The sequence below is a fragment of the Canis lupus genome, chromosome 20 (assembly GCF_003254725.2).
Source record: "Canis lupus dingo isolate Sandy chromosome 20, ASM325472v2, whole genome shotgun sequence".
NCBI lineage: Eukaryota > Metazoa > Chordata > Mammalia > Carnivora > Canidae > Canis > Canis lupus.
In genome coordinates, this window is record NC_064262.1 from 48,960,825 (window position 1) to 48,981,962 (window position 21,138).

A 21,138-nucleotide genomic window follows, 5' to 3' on the forward strand; every position below is an offset into this window, starting at 1 on the left:
CGCTTCCCCGGGGGCGCTGGCTGGCTGGGTGCCGCGGCAGCGCGAGGCTGTGTCCACTGCAGCCTGCCGGCCAAATCAAACCCGCTCCCTGCCTTTGGACGGCTACCGATCTAAGACTTATTTTTCCATTTTTATTTATTTTTTCAAGAGAGAGCAAGAGGTGGGGGGAAGGGAGAGAGACAAGCAGACTCCTCGCTGAGCACAGAGCCCCAAGCGGTATTCGATCTCATGACTCTGAGGTCAGGACCTGAGCTGAAATGAAGAGTCCCACGCTTAACTGAGCTACCCGGTGCCCCTATTTTTCCATTTTTGAATGGTTGTGGGGGGAAAAAAAATCTAAAGAATTACCTTTTGTGACCTGTGAAAATACTATGACGTTCAAATTTTAATGCCCATGAATAAAATATTGGAAGACAGCCATGCCTATTCATTTACCCAATTGTCCATGGCTGCTTTCCCACTACAAGAGCAGAGTTGAATGGTTACAATAGGGAGCGTGTGACCCATACAGCCTAAAAATCACTATCTGGAGGACAGTCAAGTGGGCTGGCCCTTCCCTTGGAGTCTTCAGGCCAGCCTGGATGTGCCTTTTGCACAGGGGAGTGGCTTTTGAGTTTACTTTCATGCTCTGTAGGATCCATCAATCTGTTTCTTCATTTGGTTATTCAACAGCCCTTTAAATAGGTGCCTGCGGATGAGACTCAGAGAGCAAACGACACACCCTTTCCTCTGATGAGGCAGATGCTTCAACTGGCAATTTACCAAGGGCAGTGTGAGAAATGCTGACAATACTACTACTACTACATTATTCGCTGCCAGGCCTTGTTTTAAAGCCCACACAAGTTGGCTGTCATGTAATCATGTTGCTGAATACTGAGTGCTCTTAACTCTCCAGGCATCCATTCATCAGTGCTCACCACTCATATGTATCATCATCTCAGGGAATGCTGCTCCTAGGAATCAAAGACTATATTTTACCCATTTTACAGATGAGGGGACAAGCCCACAGCTGTTAAGTAAGTGGCCCAAAGTCACACAGCTAGTGAGGGGGTGGAGGATTTGACCTTCATCTGCTGATGCTACACCTTGTTCCTTTAACCTCTGAGCTATGCTGCTTTGGGTTTTATGCCTTAAACCTAAGGGCCTTGGGAACCCAGAAGAGTCTTTAACAAGAGTGGAGTGTTTGGGAGTGGGCAGGAGTGAGGCAAGACCACTGGGAAGGGTGACTCCTGAGCTGGACGAAAAGGAAAGAGGCAAGGAAGGGAGAATAGGGAAGAGTAATGCTCACAGATCCTTTATTTTTTTCTTTCCTCCCACAGATCCTGATGGACAAGATGGAACTGAGGAGCGGCATTCGACCCCAGGAATCTTGCTTACCACATCTGGATTTTGCTTGAATCCTTGTCTTGCACCTGAATGAAGAGATACATTGGAAAAGCCACAAAACGCTGCCTTGTGAGTTATATTTAGAGGAGGGGAGGTATGAGAATCTTTGGCTATCAAGGGACATGAAGAGCCTCTTATCATTCACACACAAGGCAGATGATGGAACCCACACATCAGCCTGAGATATGAAGAGATTGTTCTATAAAGATGTCAAATGCAGGCCAGTTCCTGTGGGGCCTAGGGAACTGACTTAGGGAGAGGAAGGTAATTATCCAGTCTGGGCAGAGTGGCAGTAAGGGACCTGAATTCTAGCTCTGGGGATCTCATCTCTGTTTGCTCAAATGTAAAGTGGAATATCTTGGCTCTGACCATGGGAATGAATGCAATAAATGCTTATAAATGTATTTGCAAAACATTTTGAGTAAGAAGAGAACACTGTGGGCTGGGAAAGGCATTCCAGAATCATGCAGGTTTTGGGGACAAGGGCAGAATGCCTGCGGAGGAGGCAGGCTCTAAGTTAACAGAAAGTTCTTGACATTAAAGCTGAAGCCCGGGGCAGCCCCGGGTGGCTAAGCGGTTTAGCGCTGCCGGGGCCCTGATCCTGGAGACCCGGGATCGAGTCCCATGTCGTGCTCCCTGCATGGAGCCTGCTTCTCCCTCTGCCTGTGTCTCTGCTTCTCTCTCTCTCTGTATCTCTCATGAATAAATAAATAAAATCTTAAAAAAAAAAGCTGAAGCCCATTTCCCTGCTATTGGCACCCACCAACTCTATTTCTAAGGTCAAGGGCCACAGAGAACCTCTTAGTTTTGGGAGTGGGGACAAGTTGTTAACTACTGTGTGGCCAATTTCATTATCCAAAGATGGAGATAATGACTTTTAATTGGTTAGAGAGGTTTCATGGGATAACATTGGGAATGCACTTAACATGATGCCTGGTCCTTCATCTAGATTCTGCGGATGTTGAATTGGAGGAAGTCTTTGGCTCAGCAAACAGGCTCCCCCCCACACCTTTCCCATTGTATAAATTAATTGATGTTTATCAGAGTTTATTTTTTTTAATTTTTTATTTATTTATGATAGTCATACAGAGAGAAAGAGAGAGAGGCAGAGACACAGGCAGAGGGAGAAGCAGGCTCCATGCACCAGGAGCCTGACGTGGGATTCGATCCCGGGTCTCCAGGATTGAGCCCTGGGCCAAAGGCAGGCGCCAAACTGCTGCGCCACCCAGGGATCCCTGTTTATCAGAGTTTAAATGAGAAGACCAGCAGTTTTAACTTTCGGTCTTCTTCTTTTTTTTTAAATATTTCATTTATTCATTCATGAGAGACACAGAGGCAGAGGGAGAAGTAGGCTTCTAGCAAGGAGCCCAATGCGGTACTTGATTCCAGACCCCAGGATCATGCCCTGAGCCAAAGGCAGACGCTCAACTGCTGAGCCACCCAGGCGTCCCTAACTTTTGGTCTTCTGCATCGAGGACACCTTGAGGTTGAGTCAGTCAGTGCATGAATTCATGATTGTAAACATTGGTCTGTAGGAGCAATGACCTCAGAGAAAAGAATTGTTTCCAGGATATCACCAGGGACATACTAAAAATCTTTTGAAAATGTATGGGAGTTTGATATAGGTTTGATATAACTGTTACGTTCAGGCAATTGAAATTTGAAAATTTGAATATCTCCCTACCTGTATCACCCCCTGTGTCAAATACAGATTTTTACTACAGATGGTTCTTCTTAAGAAGTGGTTGTCCAAAAGAAATGAATACTGTTGACAAGTTTTTAAAAAAGACTTTTGTTTATTTATTGATGAGAGACACAAGGAGAGGCAGAGACATAGGCAGAGGGAGAAGCAGACTCCCTGAGGGGAACCTGGTGTGGGACTTGATCTCAGGACCCCAGGATCACAACCTGAGCCAAAGGCAGACACTCAGCCACTGAGCCATCCAGGCACCCCACTACTGACAATTTTTAAGAGGAAGTCTATCCCTTCGTTGCTTCTGTGATGGATTCTTTTTTTTTTTTTTAAGATTTTATTTATTTATTAATGAGAGACACAGAGAGAGGCAGAGACATAGGCAGAGGAGAAACAGGATCCCTGTGGGGAGCCCAATGCGGGACTTGATCCCAGGACCCCAGGATCAAGACCTGAACCAAAGGCAGATGCTCAACCACTGAGCCACCCAGGTGCCCCTCTGTGATGCAGTCTAATAAATCATGAAGATGCTAAGAAATAGAACCCTTGGGATAGAAAGCCTCAGCACGAAGTTCACTTTTAAGTTCCATTTCCTACTGACATTTCTTCATTGCGTCCACCTGTTCTGAATTGTCTGTGTTCAGGTGATGTTACCAAAAAGCAAACTACAAGCATACAGAACAAACTTCTGGGGTAAGATGAGGTGCAACATGGCGAGGGCGGGGTGCAGGAATCAGGTTTCGGGACCACAGAACTGCCCCCACTCCCACCCCAGCTCCACGTAATAAATCCCTTCTCCTGCTACCAGCAGCACATAAATAAGCACCCTCCAGAAAGGTGCTGCTCATGAAGAGCGGACCCGGTGAGGAAGGAGATGCTTTATTAAATGAGATCACTGGTGATGGTAAGAGACAGAAAAAGGTGTGAAATGGGATGCTTGGGTGGCTCAGGGGTTGAGTGTCTGCCTTTGGCTCAGGGCGTGATCCCCGGGTCCAGTATCGAATCCCACATCGGGGTCCTGTGAGGAGCCTGCTTCTCCCGCAGCCTATGTCTCTGCCCCTCTCTGTGTGTCTTTCATGAATAAATTAAAAAAATCTTTAAAAAAGAAAAAGGCGTGAAATGAAGGGAAAGGGGGAAAAGAGAGGGAAACTCTAGTACTTTCTAGAACATGATCTCACACTCCAAGCAAAAATGTGTAGATCGCCTTTATTCATTACTTATCCAAATAAGCCAGGTTCTCTTCCTTCCTTCCTTCATTCAACACATATTTATTGAGTGCTACTAGTTTTCTTTTTCTTTCTTTTCTTTCTTTCTTTCTTTCTTTCTTTCTTTCTTTCTTTCTTTCTTTCTTTATTTATTTATTTATTTTTTGCTGCTAGATTTCTAACATTGTTCTAAACAGTGAGGATGTAGCCATATGTAAGTCAGTCTTTTTTTCTCTTGAGCTTACATTCTAGTGGGTTCAGGCTGGATTGTCCTGGGCAGACCAGTCTCGGGGAACAGGATCTCAATTCCTTATTTCAAGTTCCTGTTCTTTGAAGAGAGGACATAGAATCTTCTGACCCATTACCCCAACCCAGCAACTGCATTGTACACAGAAATGTACAAGATAATTAACTAAAGGGATGATCTATGACTTTTCCTATGAACACAAGCTAGGTCAGAATAATTTATGTGGATGCTTGGGACATTCCTATAATTTAGCTCCACATCATGGAGCATTTTACAAGGCCGGTGTTTAATTTCATTTTATTTTTCCTCACGGAAACACCAGGGTGTCTTGTGCTTAAATACCACAATTTCCCACAAACAAGCCCCTGCCACTGCTGTGTTAACCACCACCATAATTTACTTGTTAGAATCAGGAATAATAATGAATTTGTCTGAGTGGTAAGAACAGCCTGGAAAAATTGACTCTGAAAGATGTGTCTGAGGGACCAGGCCAGGAGGCTGAGAGAAGTAACAAAAGACATTTGGAGGTGAAGAGGACACCCGGAGGGAGGTGGGGGCTTTAAAACCCCAAAAGGCCAGGGGAGAGGGAGGATCTTGTCAGAATCTGAGCACTACGAGGGGTGCCTCGGTGGCTCAGTTGGTTAAGCATCAGCCTCTTAATTTCAATTTTGGCTCAGGTCATGATCTCGGGGTTCTGGGATGGAGCACTGCATCATGTTTTGCACTCAGCAGGGAGTCTGCTTGTTCCTCTGGCCCTCTCCCCAGCTCATGCTTATGCGCCCTAAATAAATAAAATCTTAAAGAAAAAAAAAAAGAATCTGAGCACTTCCAGATCCTTAGAAATCATCTCACTATTTTCATCTGACAGAGGGGAAAAAAGAGTCCAGGGAGGTTAAGTGACAAGGCCATAGGGCCTGTGATGGCAGAAATGGGGACAGACCCAAGGTTTCCTGTCTTGGCCAATGCTTGGTGCACTCTATGACAATCACCTCTTGTTTCATAAACTCCAACTGGAGTTTCCAGAAAACCGGCTATTTTAAGAATCTGCTTATCATTTAGAGAGAGAATTAATATAGCAAATACTTTGAAGCACAGAACAATGGTGAGAGAATTTAAAATCTATTTAGTGATAACCGCTTTTAATTTTCGGCTCTGGTCAGTGGTTTTCAACTGGCTTCTTGCCCCCCAGGGAGCATTTGGCGGTGTCTGGAAATATTTTTTGGTTGTGAGATCTTGAGGATTGTAGCGTTCATTGCATCTAGAGAGTAGAGGCTGGACATGCTTACAGTACACAGGACAGCCCCTCCCCGCCCCCCAGCCCCCCGAGAATGATCTGGCCTCAAATGCCACTGGTACTGATGTTGAGAGATTCTGCAGTAGAGGCACAAAACCCAAAATGGGAGCTCAGGTTGGAAGCTCAGGTGGGTTGTCTTGATCATGGTGGGGGATGCCAAGTGGGCTGAAGAATTTACCAGCAAAGGCACTGTTTCAAAGGTCAGTATCTTTGGGCCTAATTCTCATCCTGATTATGGTCCACATGGTGTCCAGTGCATTCCGGGCTGCTATTTCCTGCTCTCCTCCCCACCCCTGCCAAACCACAATGGCTCACCCCACCCCCAGATTCTCCATGGGGGTTACTCCAAGATGGGCACCTTTTCCTCCTAGTCCTGCTAGGCACTAGCCGAATCCCTTGGGCAGGTCCTTTCACTTCTCTGGGCCTCAGTTAACTTCCCTGTAAAAATACGGAGAATGATGCCACCCACCTCCTAAGGCTGTTTGGGGAGGGCCCTTCACCCCATCACTCCTGCCACAAGGGCCTCGCGAGCGCTCCCCACGGAGCCCGCCTTGCTTTCAGTTTTCTAATTCTTCGGCTTCTGGGATAGGGGCTGTGAACTTGTTCTACAAATGGGGGAAACCGAGGCCGGAGGGGCTCAGAGAACTGGACCACAGTCTCGCAGCTCTGAAGGAAGGGGCTGGCCTGAAGGGGGGGGTCTTCTCCAGAGCTCCCGGAAGGGCGCCCAGCACCCCCCGTGCGCCCAGACGAGCTTCTCCCTCCAGCGCCTCTGCGATCCCATCTCCCCGCTCCGCAAGGCTCCCGGCGGCGGGGGCGGGAACAGCCTAGTCCGGAGCTAGGGGCCCGTGGCTGGCTTCGAGGCGCATGCGCGCGCGCTCGCGGCTCCGCCCTGACGCCGGCGCGGTTGCCCGGGCAACCGGGGCGGGGCGAGAAGGCGACCAGTGGCCGCTATTCGTTCTTTTGGCGGAACTCCGCGGACTTTTGCCTAAACTCCGTGAAGCTTCTCCGGGTTGTTCCTCGTCCCTTCGTTCATCCACTTCCAATTGGACAACAGCTGATTTCCTGTCTCCAGGAGTCTCTACGGTTAATTAAATGCCCACCACGGGCGGGCGGATCCCGGGCGGCCACGATTCGGTGCAGGTGGCGACCACTTTGAGGAACCAGCCCCAGTCCATCCCCTTCACCTTCATACGTCCCTTTTTCTTTCCTCTTTTGCCTTTGAGTACTCTATAATTTATTAACGGCATCTATAATTTATCTGACTTCTCCGGCCAGATCTTGCTTAGTCCAAATCACGAATCTGAATTTTGCAGAAATGACTCAGGGGTGACTAATTCCATTAGAAAAGCAGTCTTTCCTCTGCAAAGGAGCTCGTAGCAGGATTTCTTTAAATAGAAAATGTCCTCAGTGCACTGACAGCTATTCACTTTATGGAAAATTCATTTAGATACAAGACCTACCCCCCCCCCCCGCTTTTAAAGATTTTTATGAGTTTATTCATGAGAGGCACACACAGAAAGAGGCAGAGACTTAGGCAGAGGGAGAAGCAAGTCGTCCCTGCCCCCCTTTTTTGCATTTAGACATAAACTACTGTGTATGGTTGGCTGTGCAGTTGTGCCTGGCTGAGGGCATGGGAATCCCTAAGAATTTCAGGGGCTGAAATCTGCATTGCTGTGTCCCCCAAGTTGGAGGACAATGCACTTTCTAGTTTGTCAGAGGGGGTGCCTTTTTCTATTTGCATGAAGTTGGGAAGTTTCCGTGTGTGCCTTACTGCACATAATTTAACAGTAACCAGTTGCATGGCTTTGGGCTTTATAGAATGCTTATAACAAGCTTTTTTAGTGTGTCATTCCATTTAATGCATGCCACATATCATGTGGACCCAAGTCTTTGGTTAAAATTAAACATAGTGCAAAGAAAGTCATGTAAGAGTGGGTATTAATTCTCTTTCTGGGCTCCCTCAGGTCATCTGGGGCCTTAGATTCCTTTCATCTTGTTGTTCCTTTGTCCCCTAGGCGTTGTCCTCACCTATATGGTAAGAGCTTGCTCACCTCCATTTCTAAGTTCCAACCAGCAGGAAGAGGGAAGAGGAAGTTAGGGCAAGTAGCTTGTGTTTAAGAAGATAACCTCCAAATTTTCTCTCATGTTTGCTGGGATTCTATTGACCCAAACATAGTCACGTAGCTACACCTGGCTGCAAGGTTTCCTGGGAAATGTACTTAAAGCTGGGAGCTATGTGTTCCCCCTTCCCCTAAAATTCAGGAGGTTCTGTTACTAAAAGGAATAAGGAGAGAGTGGATTGAAGATGAGGACTGGGTCTTCACATTTTTTTGAAGAAACAGCAGACATAAGGTGCTTGGCTTTTGGTTGATGAAGAAGAGTCTTGTTATATTTCATAAGCGGCACCGCATAGTGGAGAAGCCAGGATTCAAACCTTGCCTGTGCCACTTACTGACTGTGTGGTCCCAAATTATGTTACCACTCAGCCTTAGTTTTTCTAATCTGCAAAATGGCTCACATACTTTTCACAGGGTACATTGAGGGTAAATGGGAGAAACATATGTGAAACTCTTAGCACAGTGCTCAGAACTTGTGATGCCCCCACCCTCAACCTGTAGCTATGTAAAAATATCTTACCTCTTGCTTCACGAATCACTACTATTTCCAGGAAGCTGCACAAAAGTATATAGCCAAAGAAAAAAGAGGCGAGAGTGTAGAAATATTAGTGTCAACACCTTATTGCTGTTAGAAAAATATGTGGAAAGCATGCCTATCATTTAACCTGTTATGAGCAAGAGACAGTTAATTTTAAAGGAAATAAAATTTAAATGCTATTATAAAAATTGATACAAACATCAAACAAACCAACTTGAGGGACATTCTACAAAATATATCACCAATATTTTTTTAAAGATATTATTTATTTGAGAGAGAGAGGGAGAGAGAATGAGCTGGGGAGGGGCAGAGGGAGAAGCAGACTCCCCGCTGAGCAGAGAGCCAGGTGTGGGACCCGTTCCTGGGACTATGGAATCATGACTTGAGCTGAAGGCAGATGCGTGACTGACTGAGCCACCCAGGCACCCCAGGCACCCCAGTCACTAGTAATCTTAAGAGAAAAATCAAGGAACTGCCATGGATTGGAGGAGACTCTCAGTATTGTCTGGGCACTATTCTGCAAATCTAGTTATTCAAAATAAAAAAAAATTAAAAAGTGATCCACAAATTTGAGTTTATTCAATTATTGCCTTTTTAACCCTTAGTGGTAAAGATGGCAGCTATCTTCCAAAAATCTGTTTTTGTTTGCTTTGCTTCCACAGCAGTGGTGCTGTTGCTGCTTACCTGGCAGCCCATCTGGAGGCCACCTTCCCTTCCGTTGCCCAGGGGTGGCCATGGGACACTGTCTTTCTGGTGGAAAATGAGCAATGGTGAATGAGGTGTGGCATTTTGGAGTGTGAACTTCAAAACACCAGATATAATGCTCCTCTGTGCTTTCTTCCATTTTCCTGGAGCTAGAACGTGGATATCCCTCCAGCCCAGCACCAATCCTGCAGTGGGGACAATGCCCTAGGTGACAGCTATTATGTGTTGTGTCTTTCAAAAAGATATGTTGAAGTCCTAACCCCTAGTACCCATGAATGTGACTGTGATTTTGTGATCCAAAGATATTTGGATATCCAAGATATTTGGTCTTTGTCCCCAGTTCCTGGCACAGAGCTTCTAAAGCCCTTACGATTTCCTGAGTGATTGGGGTGATAGGAGCATCTTTTGTTTTGTTACAATATTTTATTTTTATTCCCTTGTTCCTGACACCAGACCCATCTAAGAACCTGTGGAATCTCCAGAATGATGAATATCTTTTGTAATCTAATGAAATGACTGGTGGCTGGGGGCTCCTAGGTAGCTTCAGGATGGGTGCTGGTTGCCAGAAAGACCAAGGCATGATGACAGGGTTGGAACTTTCAGCTCTATTCCCCTGACCTCTGGGGAAGGAAGAGGGACTGGAGGTTGAGGCATCACTAATGGCCAATGCTTTAATCCATTATACCTATGTCATGAAACGTCCATAAAACCCCCTTAAATTATGGGGTTTGAAGAGCTTCTGGGTTCGGGAACACAAGCATGTGTCAGGAGGGTGGTGTACCCCAACTCCACAGGACATAAGTTCCTGCCCTTGGGAACCTTCTGGACTTCACCCTGTGTACCTCTTCATCTGGGACCATTTGTATCCCCCATAATATCATTTATAGTAAACCAATAATAGTAACTAAATCATTTTCCCCAAGTTATGTGAGCTGTTCCAGCAAATTACTGAACACAAGAAGGGGATGACAGGAACTCCTAGATTTCTAGACAGATAGTCAGAAGTATGGGAGGCTCGGGACTTGTGATTGGCATCTAAAGTGTGGACAGCCCTTAACCCATGGGGTCTGATGCAAACTCTGGGTAATTAGCGTCAGAATTCAATTGAATTCTCAGACACCCAATTGATGCCTGAAGAATTAGAAAATTGGTTGTTGGTGTGGGAAAATGCCCCCCTGCAATTTGGTGTCTAAAGTGTTGTAAGTAAAACTATTTCAGTAGTTTGGAATTAGGGTCTTTGCAGGTATCACTGAGTTAAGATGAAGTCTTTAAGAGGGTGCTCTAATCCGATATGACTGGAGTTCTTATAAGAAGACACTACAGAGAGAAACAGAGAGAAGAAAGCCATACGAAACCGGAGGTAGAGGTTGAAGTAGATGTGGCCACAGGCCAAGGAACCCCAGGAGCTGGAAGAGCGCAGGAAGGATCCTCTCCTAGAGCTTTTGGAGGGAGCACAGCCCTGCTGACACCTTGACTTCAGACTCTTGGCCTCCAAAACTTTGAGGGAAGAAATTCCTGATGTTTTATGCCACCTAGCATGTGGCCATCTGATACAAAAGCCCTAGGAGTTGAACATAGTAGCAGATCAAGAAAATGGAAAGAATATGGGTCCCGCAGGACCAGAGGGGCTCTGCACACACATCCTCTGACATACACATACTTTTATGTTCTTTAAACTGCTACATTTTGGGGATATCTGTTATACCAACTTAGCTTTTCTTTCTTTCCTCCCTCCCTTCCTCTCCCTTCCTTTCTTTCTTGGCTTATTAGTGAACTTCATAACACTGAACATGCAAGTTTCCTTCTCCATCTTTTTTAAAAAAATTATTTATGAGAGAGAGAGAGAGAGAGAGAGAGAGAGAGGCAGAGACACAGGCAGAGGGAGAAGCAGGCTCCATGCAGGGAGCCCGATGCCGGACTTGATCCCGAGACTCCAGGATCATGTCCTGGGCCAAAGGCAGGCGCTAAACTGCTGAGCCACCCAGGCGTCCCTTTTTCTACAACTTTTTTAGAAAGTGAACTTTCTCCTTTCTTGGAATTTCCCTCATTTACTACTCTAGCTTTGCCGCTGACTGCTTCTGAGTGTTGCTTTCGAGGGAGAATTGTAGAAGTTGTAAGAGATAGATGTGACAAAGTTGGCATCCTGTAACACCAATCAGATTATCCTTTTTTTTTTTTTTCTGGGAAGGTCTTGTAGAAAACAGCATGAATCAACCTCAATTATTTGTAAGTAAAATTAGAATAGTTTCAAGCTGTCACTTTTCTCTGCCTTACACACGTTATTCAAATAAGTTGGCAGAAGAATGTTGTTTGGGTTTGTATCAGGGAGTTATGGGGATGTGATTCTGCGTCTAAGTCGGTGAAATTTAAAATAGAAAATTCTTTAACTCTTAGAGGTGGGATAGTGGGGTCATCGCGAGGGCACATGCTGCTGCTGGGCCATCTGGTTGGTGCTCTCTCTCTTCCATTTCCTGGCTGTGTGCCCTTGGGAGAGCTCCTTAACTTCTCTGTGCCTTGTTTTCTTCATTTGTTAAATGGGGTTTAGCTTAGTTCGGGTTCCACTGACACAAGAACTTGGTTCAGGTTTTTTATTTTGGAGCTGCCAAGGAAAAGTCACATGGGGCAATGTTAAACAGGCAAGGAAGACGTTATTTGAGATTATTGCAATCAGGGAGGGAGAGAGATTGAACTTGACTCCTGATGCAGAGGAACTGCTAGGGATTTATAGCCGATGGGCAGCATGGGGAATCTGTGGGTGGTCAGTTATTAGCAGGAACTCGGTTAGGTGTCAAGGGTGGGGGGATTCTTATTAAACTGGGCTCAGCAGGCCAAGGGCAAGGCCTAGTTGGGAAGAGAGTGCAGAGAAGCCTCACTATGGTTTGGTTGGGGAGTGGTCCTCTTTAGACGTGACCCCGGGAGCGGGAGTGAGAGAGTTGGGAAACTGTGACCAAGAAGGAGGAAAATCCAAGGGAAGGTGTGTCACCAAGGTCACTGTTGTGGGTCACAGGATAAAGATTTCTCCCAACAGCGTCCGCTTGAAAGCTGGAGGTGCGGACATTTATCCAGTGGGTGGAGGGTTGAAACCTGGAGTCTCTCTTTTTAAACTTTCGGTTCTGAAATAATTTTAGATTTATGGGAAAGGTACAAGGAGGGTCCAGAGAGATCAGCATGCCCTTTAACCCAGTTGCCCACATGTTAATGTCTTATGTAACCAGAGGATGGTTATTGAAACTAAGAAATCAACGTGGTGTAACACAACTAACTAAACTATGGACTTTAGAAAATATTTTATTTATTTATTCATGAGAGACATAGAGAGAGAGGCAGAGACATAGGCAGAGGGAGAAGCAGGCTCCCTGTGGGGACCCCGATGTGGGACTCAGTCCCAGGACCCCGGGATCATGCCCTGAGCCAAACGGAGACGCTCAACCACTGAGCCACCCAGGTGCCTCAGCTATGGACCTTCTTAAGAATTCACCAGGTTTCCTACTAGTTTCCTCCGTCTCCTTCATCTGGTCCGGGAGCCCGTCCAGGACATCACGTTCCACTTCGTTATCACACGTGCTCGTTTCTGCCAGTCCATGAAAGTCCCTCAGGCTTTGCGTGATCTTAACATCTTTGAAGAATTCTGACCAGGTTTTTTTTTTAATATTTTATTTATTTATTCATAGAGAGAGAGAGAGAGATAGAGAGAGAGAGAGAGGCGAGACACAGGCAGAGGGAGAAGCAGGCTCCATGCAGAGAGCCTGACGTGGGACTCGATCCAGGGTCTCCAGGATCATGCCCTGGGCCAAAGGCAGGCGCTGAACCGCTGGGCCACCGGGGCTGCCCCTGACCAGGTTTTTTGTAGAATGTCCTTCTTGATGTTATTTCACAATTATATTGAAGTTATGCTCTTTGTTTTTTTAACTCAGTTGTTTGCAGAAATATGACTCTAGTTTTATACCTGGAAAATCCGTTTTAAAAATTGTGATAAGATAGACAGAATATAAAATTGACCATTTTAATAATTTTTAAGTGTCCAGTTCAGCAGCATTAAGTACATCCACGCTGTCTTGCAGCCATCCTTTCCATCCTACCATCCACCTCCAGGACTCTTCTTTTTTATTTTTCCCCCAGGACTCTTTTCAACTGGAACCCCATCCCTAGGAAACACATACTTCCCCTCCCCTTCCCCCTCACCCCAGCCTCTGGCACCCACCCTCTACTTTTTTGTCTTTTACATAGGACCCAAATCCCATGCGCGAGAACTCCGCCCTCCTGAACTAATCACCTCCTGAAGGCCTGGCCTCTGACTGTCATCACATTGGGAGATAGTTTTCAACATGCACATTTTGGGGAGACACATCCAGTGTACAGCAGTCTATTTGAAGGTCTCCTATTACGGGACATGCTTTATGTTGATTTTTTTTTTTTTTTTTTTTTTTGCAAACACACAAGGGTTTATTTACAAGCTCGAGCTTGGGTCCAAGTATACCCGGCACAGCGGAGCAGGGACTTGGACCGCTTTATGTTGATATTATCTGTGATCATCACACCCACATTCTTTAGCCTCACCCTTTTGGGCTGCCCTGTGGAGTTGGCAGGGGTGGAGGAACTGGATATACGTGTGGTACAGGCTTGGGATGTGATACTGTCAACAAGAGGGGACTCAGAGCTTGTAGGAACTGTCCTCCTGCACTGAAACCAGAGGGAACTTAGGGGGAGGGACATGGGCCACCAGCGGGTCAGCTGCAACAGAGATAATGATGAAACAGCCCATCAGCTCATGATGTGGTCAAGGTGAAATGGATTCACGTGATGCTTGGTATAGAGCAAGCGCTCCGTGAGGGTTAGCCAGTGCTACGAGATTCCAACATTGGGCAGTACCTGTCTCAGATCCTCAAACTGTGGACCCCACCAGCTTGCCCAGGGGCACCACCTTTATTTCTTGGCAATTCCCGAGACCAAGGAAGCTAAGCAGTTGCAGTAACACGCCGACCAAACATTTTGTGTCCCTCAAGAAATAATTCAGCAATAACAGACCAGGAGTAAAATGATAGAAGCCCCACGATCTAGGAACCTCCAATCTTCTCTTGCCTGGTAGTATAGTCTATTCCCCATACAGCAGCCAGAGGGAGCCTTTGTTTTTCCTTTTCAGCAAAGTTTTCAAATTTGTAGGTGACTTTTTTTTTCCGCTTTAAAAATAGAAAAGCAAGAATTCGCAAAACATAAAATTAACCAGTTTAAGATGAACAATCCAGTGGCATTTAGGACGTTCATGGTGTTGTGCAACTACTGCCTCTATCTAGTTCCAGAACATTTTCATCACCCCAAAAGAAAACCCTGCACTCAGGAAACATGTTGAATGCAGTAACCAGCACTCCTATAGTTTGGGGGCTACCTGGAAGGTGTTGTATGCATAGGGTTGGGGTTGCATTTTTTGCCACACCCTTATACTACTACTTAACTTTGCTTTTCTTCCACTTCTCATTTAGGTGCAAGCTGAGCAAAAAATTAATTAAATCACCCATTGATTTATTATGGACAATCATTTATTTTGTGCAGGCATCAGACCAGATGGTGAAGACACAGGGATGGAAAAACTTGCCCTTGCCCTCAAGGTAGTTATACTTGGTAGAGGAGACAGATGAAGCAATTAAAACATGGTATAATATACCAGAGGCCTGCAAACTATGGCCCCAGGGCCAAATCCAGCCCCCCACCTGTGCTTGTAAATAAAGTTTTATTGGAACACAGCCATGCTCATTTGTTTATGTATTGTCTGGTTACTTTCACACTACAAGGGCAGAGTTGAATCACTGTGGTGGAGACCATCTGGCCCCCAAAGCTGAAAATATTTACTCCCTGGACCTTTAAAGAAAAAAGCTTGCCAACTCTTGGTATATATAATCATGGCAAATTTGAGTGTGGACAGAAAGCTTTGGAGACTGAAGAGGGGCAGTTAGCTGGAGGTGGGAAGAATCGCAGGGGTAGAAAAAGCAGTGCTAAACCTTAGGTCTATAAATACATAAATCTTAAGCATAGCTCTTGATGAATTTTTACACATGTATTTACCCACATAACCACCACCAGGATCAAAACAGAGGGTTATGTGGAGCCCCCAGGAAGCTCTCCAAACCATTCGTGTAAACCGCATTGTGCTGTAAGTTGCGCGTATCATCCAGCCTTTCACTCTGCTGCTGTGTGGGCCCAGCTTCCTCGCCCTCCTGCTGCCTGGAATCGCACCGCTGGATCAGATGATCCGGCCTCAAAAGGCTCAGCGCTCCTGTGGTACTCACCAGGCGGACTCAGAGCCATGCTGGGACTCTAGCGCATGGTGCCCACAGGAGGGCACAGGAGATCTGTCGCGGCAGCTGGATTTTTAGACATTGCTTCAGAAGAAAACCTTTTACTTACCCCTTCCTTTTAATTTGCTCCATAAGTGTGATTTTATTCACCAACCCTACTTGGATGATGACAAAGAGGATGATTTTACATTTTATTTGGAAGTGATCTCAAGACTTACAAAAACGTTGCAAAAATAGTACAAGGAATTCCATTCATGGGGTATATACCTCACAAAATTGGAAACAAGTATATTGGAAACAAAAACTGGTACACAAATGTTCACAGCAGCGTTATTCAAGGTCGCTGAATGGTGGAAATGTCCATAAATGGTTGAGCAAAATGTGGGTGATCATACAGTGGAGGGGTGGGTAAAGGAAGTCAGACATAAAAACTCACATATTCTAGGATTCTCTCTCTCTCTTTTAAAGATTTTATTTATTTATTCATGGGAGACACACAGAGAGAGGCAGAGACATAGGCAGGGGGAGAAATAGGCTCCTTGCGGGGACCCAGATGTGGGACTCCATCCCAGGACCCCGGGATTACGACCTGAGCCAAAGGCAGATGCTTAACCCCTGAGCCACTCAGGAGCCCTTGTAGGATTCTCTAGATGAAAAGTCCACAGTAGGAAAATCTATAGAGACAGGGACAGGGAGAGAAGGGGGATGGACACGGAGTTTCTTTCTTTTCTTTTCTTTTTTTTTTGGCACGGGGTTTCTCTTTGGGGGATGGAAATGTTCTGGAACAAGATGGAGGCATTGATTGCACAACATTGTGAATGTACTGTATGAATTGTGTACTTTGAACAGGTTAATTTTATGTTATGTGAATTTCCCCTCAATAAGATTAAAAAACATAGGGATCCCTGGGTGGCGCAGCGGTTTGGCGCCTGCCTTTGGCCCAGGGCGCGATCCTGGAGACCCGGGATCGAGTCCCACGTCGGGCTCCCGGTGCATGGAGCCTGCTTCTCCCTCTGCCTGTGTCTCTGCGCCTCTCTCTCTCTCTCTGTGACTATCATAAATAAATAAAAAAAATTTAAAAAAAAAAAAAAAAAAAAAAAAGATTAAAAAACATAGCACAAAGAATTCTCATATATCATTCACCTCGATTTCTCAGATGGTAACCCCTTATAAAACTAGAGTATGAGGACCAAAATCAGGAAATTAATATTGATGAGATACTCATATCTAGTGGAAAGACTGGTTTAATTCCAATATTATCTAAAAGAGCTGCAACAGAGAGGTCAAGGTGGTGGTTACTAGGTGTCTTCACTGTGTAGTTAGTAATATATTACTGGTCCAGTGGAGGGGGAGAGATGCTTTGAGATTTTGCAAATATCTCAATTCTCATTACACTTTTGATCACTAATTTTAGCATCTACTGATGGTTCTTGCCTGAAACAATTTCTTTCTACCTGGATTTTTAAAAAATATTTATTTATTTATTTGAGAGAGAGGGAGGAGGGGAGCAGAGGGAGAGGGAGAGAATCCCAAGCAGAATGCTTTGAGCATGGAGCCGACATGGGGTTCCATCCCATGACCCTAAAATCATGACCTTAACCAAAAGCAAGAGTCAATTGCTCAATTGACTGAACCACCTAGGTGACTCTTGGTTTATTATTATTATTATTATTATTATTATTATTGTAGTAAAATATCATAACATAGAATATACCATTGAAACCATTTTTAAGGGGCACTTAGGAGGCTCAGTGGTTGAGCATCTACCTTCGGCTCAGGTCGTGATCCTGGGGTCCTGGGATCGATTGAGTCTCATATCAGGCTCCCTGCGTGGAGCCTGCTTCTCTCTCTGCCTGTGTCTCTGCCTCTCTCCGAATAAATGTGTCTCTCATGAATAAATAAATAAAATCTGCCTCGTGTCTCTCATGAATAAATAAATAAAGTCTTTTTAAAAAAAAGAAACCATTTTTAAGTGTACAGTTCAGTGGCACCGAAGTATGCTCATGTCATGCAACCATCACCACTATCCACCTCCAGAACTTTTCCATCTTCCAGACTGAAGCACTGACCCTGTGAAACACTGACTCCCCTTCCCCTCTCCCTGCCCCTGGCACTTGCCATCCTCCCTTCTGCCTGTATGAATTTGACCCCTCTAGGGCCCCCATGTAAGTGGCATGATGCAACATTTGTCCTTTTGTGTCTGGCTTATTTTTCTTAACATAATGTACCTGGATTTTTTTTTTTTTTTTTTAGCAGAGAAATTGTATTTTTATTCCCTGCCTTAGAATAAGCACAGGTGGGATGGGCTGGCCCCTAGGTACGAATTCATATCATGAAGATTTCTCATGTTTTTTCATGTCTCCTTAGCAACTCTGTTCTCCTCATTATCTCCAATACCTCTACCCACATGCTGGAAGAACAGAAAAGACAGGTAGAAATACAGGGAGCACATTCATTTGCTCTCTATAAATTTGAATTAGTGCACTATTTTCAGAATAGAATTAAACACTTCTCCTTTTGCCCTGGAATGTTTTAGGGATTTGAAATGACTTTCTCCCCCCCAACTTTTTTTGCTTGTTTCATCATGATCATTATTTGTGATCTATCTACAGCATTTAACCTTATGATCACTCTTTGCCTTTAAAAGTGTTCTCTTCTACAGCATGGAGGTTCCTCAAAAAATAAATAATAGAACTACCTTCAGATAAGTAGTCACAGTGCTGGGCATTTAACCAAAGAATACAGAAGTACTAAATGAACTGGATACATGTACCCTGAGGTTTATGCCATATTATTTACAATAGCCAAGTTATGGAAGCAAGTGTCCATCAACTGATGAAAGGATAAAGAAGATGTGGTACACATGTGGTATACACAACGGAATATTACTCGGCCATAAAAAAGAATGAAATCTGCCATTTGCAACAACATGGATGGGCCTAGGGGGTATAATGCTAAGTGAAATGAGCCAATTGGAGAAAGATAAATACCATATGATTTCATTTATATGTGGAATTTAAGAAACAAAACAAACGAACACAGGGGAAAAAAAGAGGGACAAACCAAAAAACAAACTCTTAACTCTAGAGAACAAAGTGGTGGTTACAAGTGGGGGAGGAAAAAAAAAAAAACAAGTGGGGGAGGATGGGTGATATATGTGATATAGGTGAAGAGGTTTAAGAGTACAGTCGTCGGGATCCCTGGGTGGCGCAGCGGTTTGGCGCCTGCCTTTGGCCCAGGGCGCGATCCTGGAGACCCGGGATCGAATCCCACGTCAGGCTCCCGGTGCATGGAGCCTGCTTCTCCCTCGGCCTGTGTCTCTGCCTCTCTCTCTCTCTCTCTGTGACTATCATAAATAAATAAAAATTGAAAAAAAAAAAGAGTACAGTCGTCATGATGAGAGCTGAGTAATGTATGGAAGTGTTGGACCCCTATATTGTACACCCAAAACTAGTATTACACTGTATGTTACCTACACTGGATTGAAAATAAAAAATATAAAAACAAAACAAAACAAATGCATTTTCCTCTATTGTGTCTTACTTTTCTTTTTCTGACAGTTTATCTGGCAAGTGGTTTCAGGAAGCAGCAGCAGAGGAGTTGAGAGAGAGAGGTGGGTTGGGAGGGAAAGTCAATACAGGGTGCATTATTGAGTTGGCCCCCACTGGGGTAGTTGGTGAGGACACACTTCACGATGACTCTCGGGAACGGGACAGAGTCTCATTCCTTGACTCTCATTCTCTGCTGGCTCTGCGTTTCCTCCTGGGGTTTTGATCCCCTCTGTACCCTGGCTGCACCCACTTAGATAATAGCCTTCTGAGGCTTCAGAAAAGCTTTGAGGCAGAAAAGATGAGTTACCATGGAGTGCACCTGAGGCAGGAGGCATTGTGGTTGTAGATGCACAGAACTTCCAAGGTGACACTGTCATTTCTGTGCTGAAATTGGAGGTGAGCCAAAAGGACAGGACACAGGGCCAAAAGGTGCCTGCCTTATCTTTTCAACTTGGTATCTCTACAGGGTCGAATGGTGTCCCCTCAAAAATCACATCCACCTGGAACCTCAGCGTGTGACCTTACTCAGAAACAAGGTCTTTGCAGATGTAATAAGCTAAAATGAAGCCCTCCTGGACCAGGACAGGCCTCATATTCTTCACAGTTCTCTGGAGAAACAACTGATAAGACCTCTGTCCATATCTATCCCTACTTCTCTCTATATATACATATTGACAAATATCTGTATCTACCTAGGAAGAGATGTAGCATAAGGTGGTGTCTCACATGATTAGGGAGGCTGAGAAGTCCATGATCTGCCATCTGCAAGCTGCAGACCCAGGAGCTCTCCAGGTGGTGTAGTTCCAACCTGAGAGCTGAGAGCTACTGTGTGTGTTCCAGTCTGGGGCTGAGGGCCTGAGAACCAGCAGCACCGAGGGCAGATGTCACAGCTCAAATGACCAGGCAGAGAGAAGGAAAGAACAAGTGAATCCCCCCTTAACTCCATTTTTGGGGGGTGGGACTTGGCTACTGCAGTTGGGGGGCCAAGGGCTGGTCTGGATCCATGCTTAAGCTTCTCTCCACAATTGGGTTTGTATCTACTCTGCCTGTGTCTATTCTGGGTTGTAGGCCAAAGAGTAGCCATGGCTTGGGGGGCAGAGGTCTCCCCAAGATGATGATGGAAACAAGAGGGCAGGTGGAAACTCCTGTCTAGAGGTGTAAGCTAAAAGTAACACAGGGATTCTTTTACTACATTTCATTGACCAAAGCTGGTCATGTGGCCCAATTTCAGGGCATATTAGCCAGGTCTTCTAGGGGCGCCTGGGTGGCTCAGTTGGTTAAGCCTTCGGCTCAGGTCATGATCCCAGGGTCCTGGAATACAGCCCCAAGTCCCATAGAGCTCCCTGCTCAGTGGGGAGTCTGCTTCTCCCTCTGCCCCTTCCCCTGCTCATGCCCTCTCTCTCAAATAAATAGATAAAATCTTAAAAACAAAAACATGTCTTTTATTTTCTGTATGGTGATCCTCAGACATTTGGTGCCTTGCTGACCAGGGAAGGACTGCCCCTCCCAGGCTTAGCCAATTCCTGGAGATAGTAAACAACTTGCACCCAAGTGCACCTTTCATATGCAAACCAACAACCCACCCAGACCCACATCTTAGCCCCCTCCTCTGTTGGGTTCTCACACTCTGGGTCCCTGATCTCCTGCCCTAATCACCCCAGGACCAGGTATCAGACCAATAGGGGCAGCCTGGATGCCCCACAGCCTGCTGAAATTATTTAAACCTGCCAATCCCCAACCTGCTTTCTCTGCCTCACCTGGTGCTTCCCAGAGAGACCACAAGAGAGGCTCCTGCCCATACTTTCCATCCCTCTGCCTCCTGGCTGGCCCTGGTGCTTCCCCCGTGGGTGGCCCTGCATAGCAGGCATGCCCTCTCTTCTTGGAAACTTTGGGTAATAAACCATCTTGTTAATGGGAATCATCTTCTGATCTATTGGACTTAATATATGTTAAGCTTCCTCTTTTTCTTTTCTTTTTTTTTTTAAGGTTTTTAATTTCTTTTATTTGAGAGAGAGGACGAGCTCACCTATGAGCAGGGGAGAGGGGCAGAGGGTGAGGGAGAAGCAGGCCCCCTGCTCGATTCCAGGACCCTGAGATCATGCATTAGCCCAA

The 21,138-nt window shown here is 45.4% G+C and overlaps 2 long non-coding RNA genes across 2 annotated transcripts; one reads left to right on the plus strand and one right to left on the minus strand.

The window, feature by feature from the left end:
- The first annotated feature begins 19 nt into the window (after positions 1–19).
- LOC125753186 (uncharacterized) lies at positions 20–14,889 on the plus strand. The gene is made up of 3 exons (XR_007404364.1): positions 20–239; positions 1,320–1,455; positions 14,733–14,889. It is a non-coding gene; the product is annotated as an uncharacterized LOC125753186 (long non-coding RNA).
- LOC125753185 (uncharacterized) lies at positions 5,639–6,748 on the minus strand. Its single transcript, XR_007404363.1, has 2 exons — positions 6,295–6,748; positions 5,639–5,789 (listed from the first exon to the last, which is right to left on the minus strand). It is a non-coding gene; the product is annotated as an uncharacterized LOC125753185 (long non-coding RNA).
- Positions 14,890–21,138: the final 6,249 nt, after the last annotated feature.